The following is a 14,393-nucleotide window of genomic DNA, read 5'->3' as shown; positions in this document are numbered from 1 at the left end:
AGACTACCAGTAGTATTTAGGTTGTAATGCAAAAAAATAGTGTTCCTAACATTCCTAGAAAAAAGTTAGAATTTCAACTGGAAATATGCAATTTTTTGCTTCTCATTCTTTCAAATAGTGAAACTTTATTGGGCCGCAAAGTTGTTTAATATTAACATCTTAACTCTTATCAAAATCTTAAAACAAAATAAATGCTCCCGAATATTGAATCTGTAATAGATTTGATTAGAATAAGAATTTTGTAAGAAAAGTTAATATTCTTAAGATTCAATTTTCGGTATAAGCTCTAGAATGCAAAGGTCTAAGCCTGTCTGTGAAGATACTGATCGCGGTTTTTCGTAAGATGACCTGTGCGTCTGGAAAACTGCTTTTAGTGTCCGAGCAGACAAGCTTAGTTTCAATTTAGAACAACAATTGCTTTCAATAGGTCATAATAAAAAGAGTTCGTTTTTCAACTGGAATTTTCCGCTAATTAAATTGTCAAAATAAAATATTATGGTCCAGATAAATTTTCTGGATATATAATCTTTAAGTTCAGCTTAATTCTGGGTTTTTTGTTCAATTAAGTGCTGAATGCGAATGAAATATGACTTCCATTTATTTAAGAGAATGAGTGATAGTGAAAACAAAGAACCAGCTTTATGCCCTAAAGCAAAGAAACGCGGTAAGAGGAGCGCTACTAGTCTAGCAAAAAGAAAAAAGAAATATCAAGAAGCGCAAAGGGGGTTTCTCATAAAGCAACAACGTGCACTATTGAGCGAGTTGGATGTTGTCAAGGAAGAACTTGTTGCAAAGAAACTGGAGCTGTCACTTGCTACAAAGAAAAAGAGTATACCAAGTCGCGTTAGTAACTTTGTCCCTAGACTTTGGAGTGCAAAAATTATTGGAGTGCCTAAATTGAGATGAACTAGATTGCCGTCGAACGTTTTCTAAAGATAGGATTTTTAGTCTTTCGATGGCTATAGATAAATTGGAAAAAAATACTTTTGCTTTTGGTGTTTATTGTGGATTAATTTTTTAGAGCATTCTCAGTCACAGTAGACCACAACAACGGTTCTGTCCACGAGCTTTAAGTGAAAGAAAAGAGAACCACGATGGGAGAGCTCAGAGAAAAAACACAATCAAGAGTTTGCCAGTCACTTCTTCATTTAGTGTTCAATTTTTCAAAGTTCGCGAGGACCGGCGTCTTGGACCTGGATCGTTCGGCGATGTGTTTGCATGTAGCTTTGGCTACAGTAATAAAATTCAGTGCGTTATAAAGAAGGCCAAGCGAAGTGCTTATGAAGATTTAATTCTAGAGGGAAGAATACTGAAGGCTGTTTTTGATGATCCCCCCGATTGGAGGCAAAAGTATTTCACTTTCCTATATGGCTTTTCCGAAAAACCGTGTGGTCTTGTTCTCGAACGTTTCTTTGGTCAGTCTATAAAGCAGTACGCACAGCAAGAACTTGAAAACGACTGGGTCAAGAGGTTGATCGATGTTTCAAACGCGTTGTCCTTCTTGCACTCGAGAGAGATTCTTCACCTAGATCTGCACACAAGTAATGTTATGGTATCAAAAGAGACATCCAAGATAATTGATTTTGGCAAAGCTACTTTGATCAAGCACCCCGTTACCTAATCTTTGGATCCTGTTGAAAAAGAAGAATATAACAAGCGCTATCAACAAATTGAATATGAATTACGCAATGAAAAAAACTGCAAAACTAATTACTGTTCCGATGTATATAGTCTTGGTGCTATTATTTTGTTTATTACAGAAAATGTGTCATAGCGGGGGAAACCAAGTCAAAACTGAGAAGAATCGGTGAAAGCTGTTGCGCCCCTAGATGTGTTAGAAACTCTTTGGCAGTCGTTATTTTAGATTTGGCAGATATTGAGTCTGAATGATAGCTACATTCCAACAAAATCTATCAAAACGGGCATATTTTGAATTTCTTGCTTCTTTTCTTTCCTGCTTGCTTAATTTAACAGTTACCAGAGATTACAAATTTATAGTTTCTCTAGTTAACGAAAATTGTAATCTTGATTTTGATTTCAGTTGAAATGACCTCACAAAGCTTACTAAGAAGAACTGAGCGTTCTAACAAGGGAGTAAACCCTCAACTGTTCATCAATTCACAAAATGACGAGAAACTTGAAAAAGAAGCTCAAGGTCTAGAATGGGTGTTCTACCACAAAGGTGACGCCTATCCCTTCCCCGTGCCGTACAATAGTTGTCGTTGGCCAGACGGTTATACCACTGCCATGAAAATGAATCTCAAACAGGGCGATAAGGTTCATCTGGCATACAATGGAGGACCTCTCAAGTGTTCCCTGACTTGTCGGTGAGGAAATCGGAAGTGACTGAAGCTGAAAGAGTAGTGGCAAGCAAATTGGCTGACGCAGACCACACGTTGACTGATGTCAGCTATTTGCCGTTAGTTTCTGTTTTTGGTTGCATAAAATTAGCTTCAATAAAATTCAACAAAACTTTGTTGATTATTTTGGCACCGCTGCTCTCATCAAACAGTTTTGTCTGAACAAATATTTTTTACAGTGACTCACAAGACGTACCACATTGCGGAAACGAAACCGACGCTGAAAATGATGATGGTGCCAGGAAAAGAAACTTGAAGAAGGAGCGAAAAAGGAAACTTGGCCAAACATCTGCAAACAATTCTGCTAAGGTTCTTCGGTTTGTTGAAAATATATCGAAGGAAACTGAAGAAGAGCCATCTGTGTTGCTTGGTGCAGCGTCCGCCACAACTTCGACGCCAATAGAAACAGTTAGAAAAATTTAAATTAAAATTAGACTAAATAAAGCAGAATAATCAAGTTATCAAAGGAGACTTATGCTACGCCTGTAAATGTTTTAGGCATTCAAAGTTCTTTTTTCATATAGCAGCAAGTGTTGCATTTATTTAGGCGAAATTGGTTTCGAAGGAAGTAGTGAATGAGATCGCTAAAGCAATGACTGAGAAGTTTCAATCTGTCTTAGAGGCTCAAATTGAACATTCAAGGAAGACTTCGAAAGAGAATCAGTTGCTTCGGTCAAAAATTACTGCGCTTCTGAAACAATCTAAGACTGATGCTGGAACTTGTGGTAGAACTTCTGAGCCTATTCCTGAACGAGTTGAAGGAGACTCAATCTGGGTAGGAAGTGTGGACTTGATGACAATCCGACCGGATGGAGGTCCCTCAAAATTTGGAAGAGCTGTTGCGGCCGCTGCTTTTGGGGCGAACGAGAAATGCCATTTGATAAACCATAGGATTGGAGCACGTTTTTCAAAAAGCGGTGCGCGAAGTCCGTGTGACCCTGAGCTTGAGAGTAAATTCAGTAAGTGTATCGCAAGAAACTTTTCAAATGATGTGGATGAAACTTCGGCAAAAGCAATAAGTGGTGCAAACCAGTACGGGTCTGAGATGAGAGCAAAGTACCCTCATCTGATTGTGAGCAATGAAAATGTCCAGAGTTGACTTGAGCAAAGTTTTTGATGTCTCAGCTTCTTTTTTTCCACCTGTAATACAATACATACCATCATTGCTGCTGTGCTTGTTATACATTTATACATTTGGCGCTCATGTTGCTTTCTTGTTACAGATCTTGTCTTCATATATAAACTGCCCATTTTATGTTCCCTATTTATTCAGAAAGTTTTCCAGTTACTGTTTGTTTTGGTTTTCAGTCATATATTGTATTTTTTGATGTTTAATCTTTTCTGGTTAATTTAATCTCAACTTTCTTATAAACTTCGGGATTGTTTTTAATGAGACACTGAAAAAGATTGTTCAATACTGTTGTCCTATTTTGATTTTCTTGGGTAATTGTTGGCTGTTTTCAGAGCCATGTCTCAATGCAGACCAATTGATTCATCTGATGACGAGTTGTTTGATAACGCAGTTCCTAGAAAATGTTCAACTTGTAGGAAATCGCTTGCTTTCAAAAGAGTTCGTCTTCAATCTGACAGTGAGGAGGAAGCCATCAACTTGTCAGTGAGAACAGTTGCGCAGAGCAGTACTGTCACGCCTAGTGGCTTGGACTACCAAGAAACAGCTGTTCCCAAAGGAAACAAACTGATTGACTCCTTCAATGCAAACCTTGATGAGATATTGGTGAAGCACAGAGCTTGTCTAAAAGAGATCCGCCGAAAGGAGAAAGCATCCAATATCGAGTTTCTAAGCTCTGTCCGATATCTTATTCTGGGAGAAGTCCTTACCGTTGATAATTCGTCTCTATTCCCAGAAGTCATCGTTAACGGTTTAAACTTGATGACTTTGCAGGCTGGTCCCGAACCTTCAAAATTTGGCAGGGAGTTGGCAAAAAAAGTTTTTGGTGAAGGGGAAGATTGTGTCCTTATAGGCCAGATGATCGGCCAGGGACGAAAAGTAAGCGATGTTCGGATTAGAGTTGAGCTGCATCTGGAGAAGGCTTTTGAAGGTTTGACTAGATTTCACAGCTTTTCATCCTTTAAATGTTAAAAAATTAGCAGTATCTTATAGTATTTAAACCTTCAAAAAAGAGTTTGTTTTCTTAGGATAGAAAGATGATATGCGGGTTGCTAAAATAGTTTTGAAAGCTTCAAAAATTTTCATCATGTTTCAGAGGTTATCGGGAGAAAGTATCCTAAACAGGCAGATCTTGCCTATCGAGAAGCCAAGAACTCTGCCAACCAGATGGGATTGGACATCAAGAAGAAAACTACGAAACGTCTGGTGGCACAAGGTGCTCAGAATTGAACCATGAGAAGACAAGATTGATTAAAATTCATTTACTGCTCTATGCATTTTCTGTGATTGTTGCCAAGTTTTCAACTCCTTTGTCATTTTGATCTAATCATAATCTAGTACATTAGCGGTCTAAAAAAGTGATGCACGTATTCATTCATAGTTTTTTTTATTCTTCTCACGTGTCTTGTTGATGCTTTGAGCTCATATTTAAAAATTTTGTTGACAATAAATAAAGGTTTTGTTTTTTTTTCGTCTCAAATTCGCTACTCTGAAACGTAGTCATACAATTTAAATCAAAGTTTTCAAACCACAACTCTTTTTAGACTGAATGAATAGTAAACAGAAGGCACTGGTTCTCGCGCAATGTGACGCTCACGTGACAGTTGAACTGATAAACGATGGCGCTGTGCAGGTTGAGTCAATGGTTGAGAAGACATCCGACGAAGAGTATAAATTCCTGCTGGATTGTAATCCTTTATTCAAAAAGTATGACCAGCTGCTGAGGTTGAGCTACGCTGAAGCCAAAGAAGCCAAATATGCGATCAAACCCGACATTTTTGGTGGCTACGGGCTTTTCTATGAGGGTGATGAAATATTAAGAGTCCCTAAGAAGAAGAAGTTTCTACCTAAGCTATGGTCTGTCCTGGAGAAAATTAAAGACTGTGACGAATCATCGATCAAAGCTGTCTCTGTATTTAAGCCGACATTCGCTTGTAGTCACTCCAGAATAATGGTTGGAGCTGTGAGGTTTGCAAATCATTCGTGCAGGCCGAACTGTGATTATCAAATAAGCGAGTGGAAAGGACAACACTTTGTCAATCTTGCTGTAATACGAGATATTATGCCGGGACATGAAGTCACCGTTTTTTATGGTGACTCATTTTTTGGAGACAACAACTCTGAATGCCTCTGTCCCTTCACAGCCTTACATGAATTGTCGGAAAGAGATTGCACCGTTGATAACAGAAAAAATCTAAACCTGATGCCAAGAACAAATTCAAATCAATTGAAAAGGTTTTCCCAGAAACGACATCGCTTATTTGTCAAAACCACGGAAAGAAAAAGAGCCAAAATAGATATTGAATTGAGGCAATATGATACAGAAGAATCTGATTTGGATGATGAAACCAATTATGGAGAAGAAGTTTTGGCGGAAAATTGTGAAACCGTTTCCCCAGAAACGCAAGAGCAAAACGAAAATCAGACCACTTCCTCAATTCTGTCACCAGTACCATTTCAAAACCTTTTTTCTTCACCACAGCATTCAAATGTTTTGCCTTTGGTCATAACTGAAGTCCCGGAGGTTCCAATTGCTGCCGCAGAAAAAAATGAATCAGACAGCGATGACACTGTTCTCGAAGTATCGGAAAGTGGAGCGTCATCGACAAACTTTCAAATTTGTATTAATGCTATAGCTGCTCAACATGGAACTTCAGACGCTGAAGCAGCTCATTGGATAAAGTTTCTCAAAATTGTGAGCGGACGCAACGATCTACCCAGTTTTAGAACATTGAAGAAAGAGTTTCATCTGTCGAAAAAAGAGCTTTCTGGTATTGTACAGGTTTGCGAAAATGGGGAAAGATACAAATTGAATTTTGTAGCTGAACTTGGTTCTATTGTGCAGAAAAACGTTCAGACAATTATTAAGTATGCCTCTATTCGAAATAAGAAGCGTGACCTCATAATTCCAAATGCAATTGATGCGGAAAAGAGAATGTTGAATATTTTCCTGATACTCAATTCAGATGGTGTGCGAATCATGAAATCGGCGAACAAATCTATTTGGCCGGTGTGGTTTGCAATTGCTAACTTACCGCCCCTCAGGCGTTCTGCTTTTGAAAATATTGTTTTGGCCTCCCTTTGGATGGGCAGCAATAAACCCAACTGGGATGAGGTGTTCCAGGTATTTTCTTCAGTACTTTATTTGGTTTGAATCCACAATTTATTCTGTGTATTAAATTATTTAGGAAATTGAGCAGCAGATTCGCGAATCCTCCGTTGTTGTGTCTCATGGAAATCTCAAGTACTCGGTAGTCTTTAAAGTTATTCTCTTGGTCGCCGACATTCCAGCTACTGCCTCCTTGCTCAACATGCACCATCATTTGGCAAGGTACGCTTGCACCCTTTGTCTCATCGAAACAAAAGTAGCTGATAATATTCGTTATTTTCCTCTCGAAATGACAACTGCAATGCGAACATCCAAAGTTCATAAAAAGTGTCTCGAAAAAATAGAAGAATTGGGCTTGAAATCGCTTATGGGAGTGAAGGGCCGCAGTAAGCTCTTCGATTTGATTGACAATCTGCCTTTGACTGCACCAGTTGACGTAATGCATCAGGTGTTTTTGGGCGTTGGAAAAGTTGTGCTGCAAGTCATAGTCGCGAAAACAGTAAACAAAGACATGGAGAATATCAATAGCTTGGTGGCAAACTTAGAGGTACGATCTTTTTTCTAACTAGTGTTTTTTCTAACTAGAGCATTGAAGTTATTTTTTTTCCAGCTCCCTAATGACTTCAAGAGAAAAGTGAGGACTTTGAAAGACCTAGAATTCTTCAAAGCAAACGAAATAAGAGCTTGGCTGCTATATATTGGACCTGTTCTATTCAGTTTTGCAGTTAACGAACAACTTTACGAGAGGTTCATGTTGCTCAGTTACTCAGTTCGCCTAATGATGATTTCGACCGACTACGCTGAAGATGCGAAAAGACTTGTGAGCTTATTTCTTAACAAGACAAAAGACCAATTTGGCGAGGAGGTTTTCTCTGCTAATGTACATTCCTTGATTCATTTGCCCTGGCAGCTCAAATTCTACGGCCCCATTTGGTCAATGTCAGCAACGATGTTTGAATCCGCAAACTATTTGTTGCAGTCGAAGTTCACAGGCACAGTAAATCATCTCTCTTTGTTAGTAGAGCGTTACCTTAGGAATAAGCAGTCACTGAAGGTTGAAGTTGTCAAAGATAATCTGCAGGAGTTTTGCCTTTCGCTACGCAATACAAAGAGGTTCCGCAGGAAAGTTGTAACAAGTGGAATCCCAGAATCTTTGCTGTCACCGGGCAAAGTTTTTTATAGCAATTAATACCATAATTTGCTTTGGCTTGATTCTAAGGCTCATTTATCTTCCAAGAATAGTTATCTGGCTTATTCTGATGGTTCAAATATCCGATACGGACAAGCGAGCATTTTCTTTACTGTAGGTGGCATCGAAAATGTATCCGTGGAAATGTTCAGAGTAACAGACTCATAAAAATGCAACTCGGCATCTAATTTTGACGTTTACTCCTATATAAAGGTTGAAAAATTAAAAAAACATGAAACTATTTCTGTGGAAATGATTGTTTCGAAATGTCTACTCATAAAGGTTTCGCATGAACTCTATCTCGTACCCCTTCTTCAAATGCTTGAGCACGATTAACTTTATTTGTTTTTTATTGGTGTTGTAATTTCCATAATGTAATCATTTTACTTTGTATAAGACACATATTTGCGCTAGAACTTTTTGTTCTAAGATTAACAGTTTGCTGTTGAAGTATGCTCTGCTATGAAGAAAAATTGTAATTCATTTTCATTATAGACAATTTTTGTTTCGTTTTGAAGTCGAGTCGTTGATTGAAGAAACTAAATGTTTATATGTTTGTTTGGCTAGCACTGTACGCTCAATATTTGCGTCCTTAACAGAATGGAAATCCTCCTCAGGTTTTGGGCATCAAAATATTAACAATTTTGTCCTAATAATGAATTATTCTTTCGTGAGAACGAAAAATCTAAAATCAAGCAAAATTTTCAAAGATACCTGCGAGGACAATTTGATATATGCAATTTACTTGTAACCAGCCTAGAAATTTAGGGTTACAAGCCCACTGATTCCAAATAATTTTTTGAACGAAAAGGGGCGAACCAAATTTTCTAGAAAAAAAAAAGATTTCCGATTTGAAAAATGATTTCAAAAACACCTGCAATGAAAGTTTGATTCACGCATTGTACTTGTTTTCAGCCAAGCAATTTTTCCCATCGGTTTCCAATGAGTTATTGAGCAAAAAAGGCGAACCAAAGTTGCTGAAACAAGCATCAAGCGTTTTGAAGAATGTTTTCACGTTCAACCAATTACAAGGAATTTCATGGTAAAAAAAGTTGCTTGGCTAGCACTGTTAGCTCATTTTAGGAGCCTCAAACAAAAGTAAAATCCTCTTTAGTGTTTAAGCAACAAAATACTAAAAGTTTTGTCCAAATAAAGATTGTTTCTATCGAGAAAACAAAAAAAGTAACATCAATGAAAAAACCCGAGATGAAAAATGGATGCGTGCAATCTACTCGTATCTAACCTGGAAAAGTAGGGTTACAAGCCCACTGACTTCAAATAAATTTTTGAAGGAAAAGGGTGAACCAAACTTAACGAAAAAAGCTTTAAGCGCTTTGAAAATTGTTTTCAGGTCCAGTCACTTTCAAGAACCTTAATGCCAAAAAATTGCTTGGTTAGCACTGTAAACTCAATTCAGGAGCTATAAACAGAAGAAAAGTCCTATTCAGGTTTTTAGCGACAAATTACTAAGAATTTTGTCCAAAAAATGCTTCTTTTAGAACCTATTGACCAAAAATGCACCTAACCCCAAAAAAGCACCTTTTTTTAAACGTTTGGAAAATTGTTTAAAACTTTAAACGTTTGGAAAATTGTTTTCAAGTTTAAGCCACTGACAAGATGTTTCATGCCAGAAGATTCGCTTGGCTAGCAGTGTGAGCTCAATTCAGGAGCTCTAAAGAAAAAAAAAACCCTATTTATATTTTAAAAACAAAATATAATGAAATTTGTTCAATTAAAGAATGCTCCTTTCTAGAAAACGAGAAAAAGCTAAAGTCAGTCAAAATTTTCAAAAGTTACGCCAAGAAAAAACTGTTGCGAGCCTTTTTCTTTTATTCAGCCTAGAAATTCAGGGTTGCTAGCCCCACAACTTCAAGTAGCTTTTTGAACGAGAAGTGAGGACCGAACTTAACAAAAAAAGGCCTAAGCGTTTTCAAAAAGGTTTTGAAGTTTAGCCAATTACAAGATGCTTCATGGCAAAAGTTTTTTTCGCTAGCACTGTCAGCCTAATTCATAAGCCCGAAAACAGAAAAATCTTTTTTGGGTTTTCAGCAACAATTTATAAAGAAATTTTTCCATTTAAAAAAAATTGAGAGAAAATTTGGATAATTGCAGTTGAAAAACGAACTTTTTTCTTGGAATGTCAGGCGGAGCATTCTTTTTGCCTTACAACTTAAGTTCTACTGGTAGTCTGCTATATGAATTTGGACCTTTTCAAGCAGCTCCTAGGCCTTATAGATCTTTACTATTTTCAAAAATATAAGCGAAAAAATCAATTTTTCTAATTGAAATACGAAATTTTCTTCTAAATTTTGGCAAACCAATCTACTTGCAATTGGTTTGCGATCTTGCTATTTGTTTGTTAAATGTTGTTTTTGTGTTTCATGTGTCAAATAAAGAGAATGAAGTCAACCCTCCAAGAAAACTCGCAAAGAAGACAAAGAAGATCAGGAACTTATACCATGTTCCCACATCTTTCCGATTTTCCGGATTTCTGCCGACCACTAAGGGATCCCTGAGTCTAGCGAAAGCTGAAATGAAGTCTTTGTACCCTTTATATCAAAATGTGTCCTTTTTGGGGCTGCGCAAAGGATCTGAGGCGATGCATGGTTGGGCAAATTTTGCCAATCCGACCGATTGCGCTGAAACTTGTGAAGAAGTAAAGAAAAACCCAAAAAATGGTCTTAAAGTTGAAAAGATGGGACCCACAAAGCCTGCGGAGTTTGAGGAAAGCATGAAAGAAAATGTATTGCCGCCTCCAACAAAAAAACCTTGCCGCTTTGATTTTACACAAAACTTGAACATTGAAAATTTGTAAATTTTGCTTCGGTTTTTTTGAAAGTCAAAATGAGGAATACAGTTTTTCAATATGAAAATAAATGATCTCCTTGTACTTGTTTTTTCAGCTTTTGGTTTCTACAAAAGTCGCGTTGTTGAAGAACATTTTTTCGAAAAAATCAAGATCGGGTTTTTTCGTTATGACACTTTTATATGATGTCTTAGATAACATATCAAAGACCATAGAGTTTTCGTAGAAACCATATCCAAGACCATACAATTCAACGTTTGTTAAAATGGATTGAAAAGCCTTCATTTGGTTGTAGTTTCAAAATATTTTGCCGATTCTTAGAAACCATATCCAAGATCATATATGGTTTCTTAGATAGCATATCCAAGACCATAATGATTTCTTAGATACCATATCCAAGATCATACAACTTACCATTTGCGGAAATGTCGTGAACGGCATTCATTTGGTTGCAGTTTTAAAATGTTTCGCCGAATCTTAGAAACCATATCCAAGATCATATATGGTGTCTTAGATACCATATCCAAGACCATAATGATTTCTTAGATACCATATCCAAGATCATACCACTTACCATTTGCGGAAATGTCGTGAAAGGCATTCATTTGGTTGCAGTTTTGAAATGTTTTGCCGAATCTAAGAAACCATATCCAAGATCATATATGGTGTCTTAAGTTCCATATCTAAGACCATTATGACTTCCTGGATACCATATCCAAGACCATAAAATGTTCCATCGGTGGGAAAACCATCGAAAACGTGTTGCTCTGCCTAAATTACCAATTTCATGTAAAATCTTGAAAATCATACCAAAGATCATATATGGCTTCTTAGAAACCATAGCAAGATCATGCAAGAAATTTTGCTTAGACTTGGATGGAACCATATTTGGTCTTTGATATGGTATCTAAGAAGGGTCATCCCGGGTATTATGTTTTTACCATGTAACGCTACCAGTGTCAAATTGTCACATTCACAGCTTTTTGAATTTACTTAACAAAATGGCTTTTGATTGCCTCTTAATGACCTTAATTATCATCGGGCTAGGATTTACTCATTGTAATAATCGCTCGAAGGCGGTGAGATTGGGTGGTCATATTGCAAGATCTTGCGATTTTGACTGCCCTAGTCTATTCCTCGACCTATGAAAAGACCATGCTCGACTGTGTAATTTTGGTCACCCGGGTCGAGGTGTCACCGCCATTCAACGCAAAATTAGGTAAGATAAGCGGTTAATGCGGAAATTTTGATAAGATAAGCGGTGAATGCGGTGAAATTACATAAATCAGGCTGTAAATGCGGTGAAAAAAACTTTATCGCCTGGTAGCGCTGAAATTACATAATTTCACCGCTGAATTTAGCGGTGCAATTACATAAATTCACCGCTTCGAAAATAAAGTTCTAAATTATGTAAGATAAGCGGTGAATGCGGTGAAAGTGCAAAAATTCACCGCTCAACTTAGTGGTGAACTTACATAAATTCACCGCTTAGAAAAAATTGTTACAGACGTTTGAGATCAGCAAAGAATACGGTAAAATTAATGGTGAGTGTGGGAGGAATTGTTAGATTTGCCTTCCCGGGTCGAGGTGTCACCGCCATTCAACGCAAAATTAAGTAAGATAAGCGGTTAATGCGGAAATTTTGATAAGATAAGCGGTGAATGCGGTGAAATTACATAAATCAGGCGGTAAATGCGGTGAAAAAAAACTTTATCGCCTGGTAGCGCTGAAATTACATAATTTCACCGCTGAATTTAGCGGTGCAATTACATAAATTCACCGCTTCGAAAATAAAGTTCTAAATTATGTAAGATAAGCGGTGAATGCGGTGAAATTGCAAAAATTCACCGCTCAACTTAGTGGTGAACTTACATAAATTCACCGCTTAGAAAAAATTGTTACAGACGTTTGAGATCAGCAAAGAATACGGTAAAATTAATGGTGAGTGTGGGAGGAATTGTTAGATTTGCCTTCCCACTAAAACTACCCCTTAATCTTTCATCTTTTTGACACTTTTATCTAAGCGGTGAATTTATGTAATTTCACCACTAGAGTAAGCGGTGAACTTACAAAAATTCACCACATTTCACCGCTAAAATATGTAATTTCACCGCTAAAACTTGCAAATCTTACAAAAATTCACCACGCATGTTTTGCAGAAAGTAGAGTGAATTCGATTTATATTCAAACAAAAAATAATAAAATTTAGTGAGAGATGGCGCAGTGGAAGAAGAAGTGGATGGCATGCAGGAGGTGAGAGGTTCGGACCCTTGTAAGGGCGGTGAAATTACATATTTTAGCGGTGAATTGTGGTGAATTTGTGTAAGATCGCCGCTTAGTCTAGCGGTGAACTTACATAATTTCACCGCATTCACCGCATTTCACCGCTAAATTACGTACGAAATTTGCGGTGAAAAAACTAACTTTTCACCGCTTATCTTACATATTTTTGCATTTTTTTCTCGACCCGGGTTCCCACTAAAACTACCCCTTAATCTTTCATCTTTTTGACACTTTTATCTAAGCGGTGAATTTATGTAATTTCACAACTAGAGTAAGCGGTGAACTTACAAAAATTCACCACATTTCACCGCTAAAATATATAATTTCACCGCTAAAACTTGCAAATCTTACAAAAATTCACCGCGCATGTTTTGCAGAAAGTAGAGTGAATTCGATTTATATTCAAACAAAAAATAATAGAATTTAGTGAGAGATGGCGCAGTGGAAGAAGAAGTGGATGGCATGCAGGAGGTGAGAGGTTCGGACCCTTGTAAGGGCGGTGAAATTACATATTTTAGCGGTGAATTGTGGTGAATTTGTGTAAGATCACCGCTTAGTCTAGCGGTGAACTTACATAATTTCACCGCATTCACCGCATTTCACCGCTAAATTACGTACGAAATTTGCGGTGAAAAAACTAACCTAACTTTTCACCGCTTATCTTACATATTTTTGCATTTTTTTCTCGACCCGGGCAATATTGACCCCCCCCCCCCCCCCACTAGACTTTTTGGGTCTTATCATAAGTCTAGATCTGGACTAGGGTGGGAAATTAGCCAGTTTGGTGTGCTAACCTTATTTGAGAGCAGTTTGAATTGAGATTGTGGTAGTTGTTAGGAAGCACAAACTGTAATGATTCCCAATCAGAACCCTCTATATCAGAATACACTACTGAAATACAATTATAATCGATTTTATTTGAAGTTTGCTATCCATAATTTGAATCCCGGAACCTCCCAAAACCCGGGATGAGGTATCGCCGTCCTTCATAAATTTGTAACCTGGGTAGTTAAATCGGTGTATGCAGTGAAAAATGAAAACTATTCGTAACTTGGCGGTGAAATTTCATATTATCCCCAGTGAACAGAAACTTGAGACACCTTAAGACATGCATGAGCTTGACATCTCTTATAAAACTTGAAACACAAATACATTTTTTGTAAATTTTGACAACTCAATCACCACTTAGAAAAAAGGCGCTGAAAGTATACAGGAAGTCAGAAAGGCGGTGAATGTGGTCAAAACGAAAGTTCAGCCAAGTGCAACTTTTAACCTCAAATCTATGGATTTTGAACTGATCTGGAATATTTTCAACGAAAATTGATTTAGGTACTCTCATTCAAGCTTAGTTTAGAGCAGCGAAGACTGATTTGCAGTACAGAAAAGATTGATTTGTTCGTCTTGACACATTGCCAATAGATTTTTCCTAATTGTCTGCAACAAAAAAATTATGGAAAACAAGTTTTTTTTTCAGCCTTCAAAAAAATTCTTGTTGCCATGTTCCCTGGAAATGAGAG

At 37.3% G+C, this 14,393-nt stretch overlaps 1 protein-coding gene across 1 annotated transcript in view; it reads right to left on the bottom strand.

Annotated features, from left to right (window-relative positions):
- The window catches only part of LOC142346063 (uncharacterized), a 42,786-nt gene extending 29,032 nt beyond the window's left edge, over positions 1-13,754 (bottom strand). Inside the window, exon 1 of the mRNA XM_075398556.1 lies at positions 13,671-13,754. The gene's annotated coding sequence lies outside the window, so the exon portion shown is untranslated. The remainder of the gene's footprint in view (positions 1-13,670) is intronic.
- Between the last annotated feature and the right edge of the window lie 639 nt (positions 13,755-14,393).

Source organism: Convolutriloba macropyga, chromosome 9 (genome assembly GCF_964194025.1).
Source record: "Convolutriloba macropyga chromosome 9, txConMacr16.3, whole genome shotgun sequence".
NCBI lineage: Eukaryota > Metazoa > Xenacoelomorpha > Acoela > Convolutidae > Convolutriloba > Convolutriloba macropyga.
This window is presented reverse-complemented; position numbering and strand designations above follow the sequence as displayed.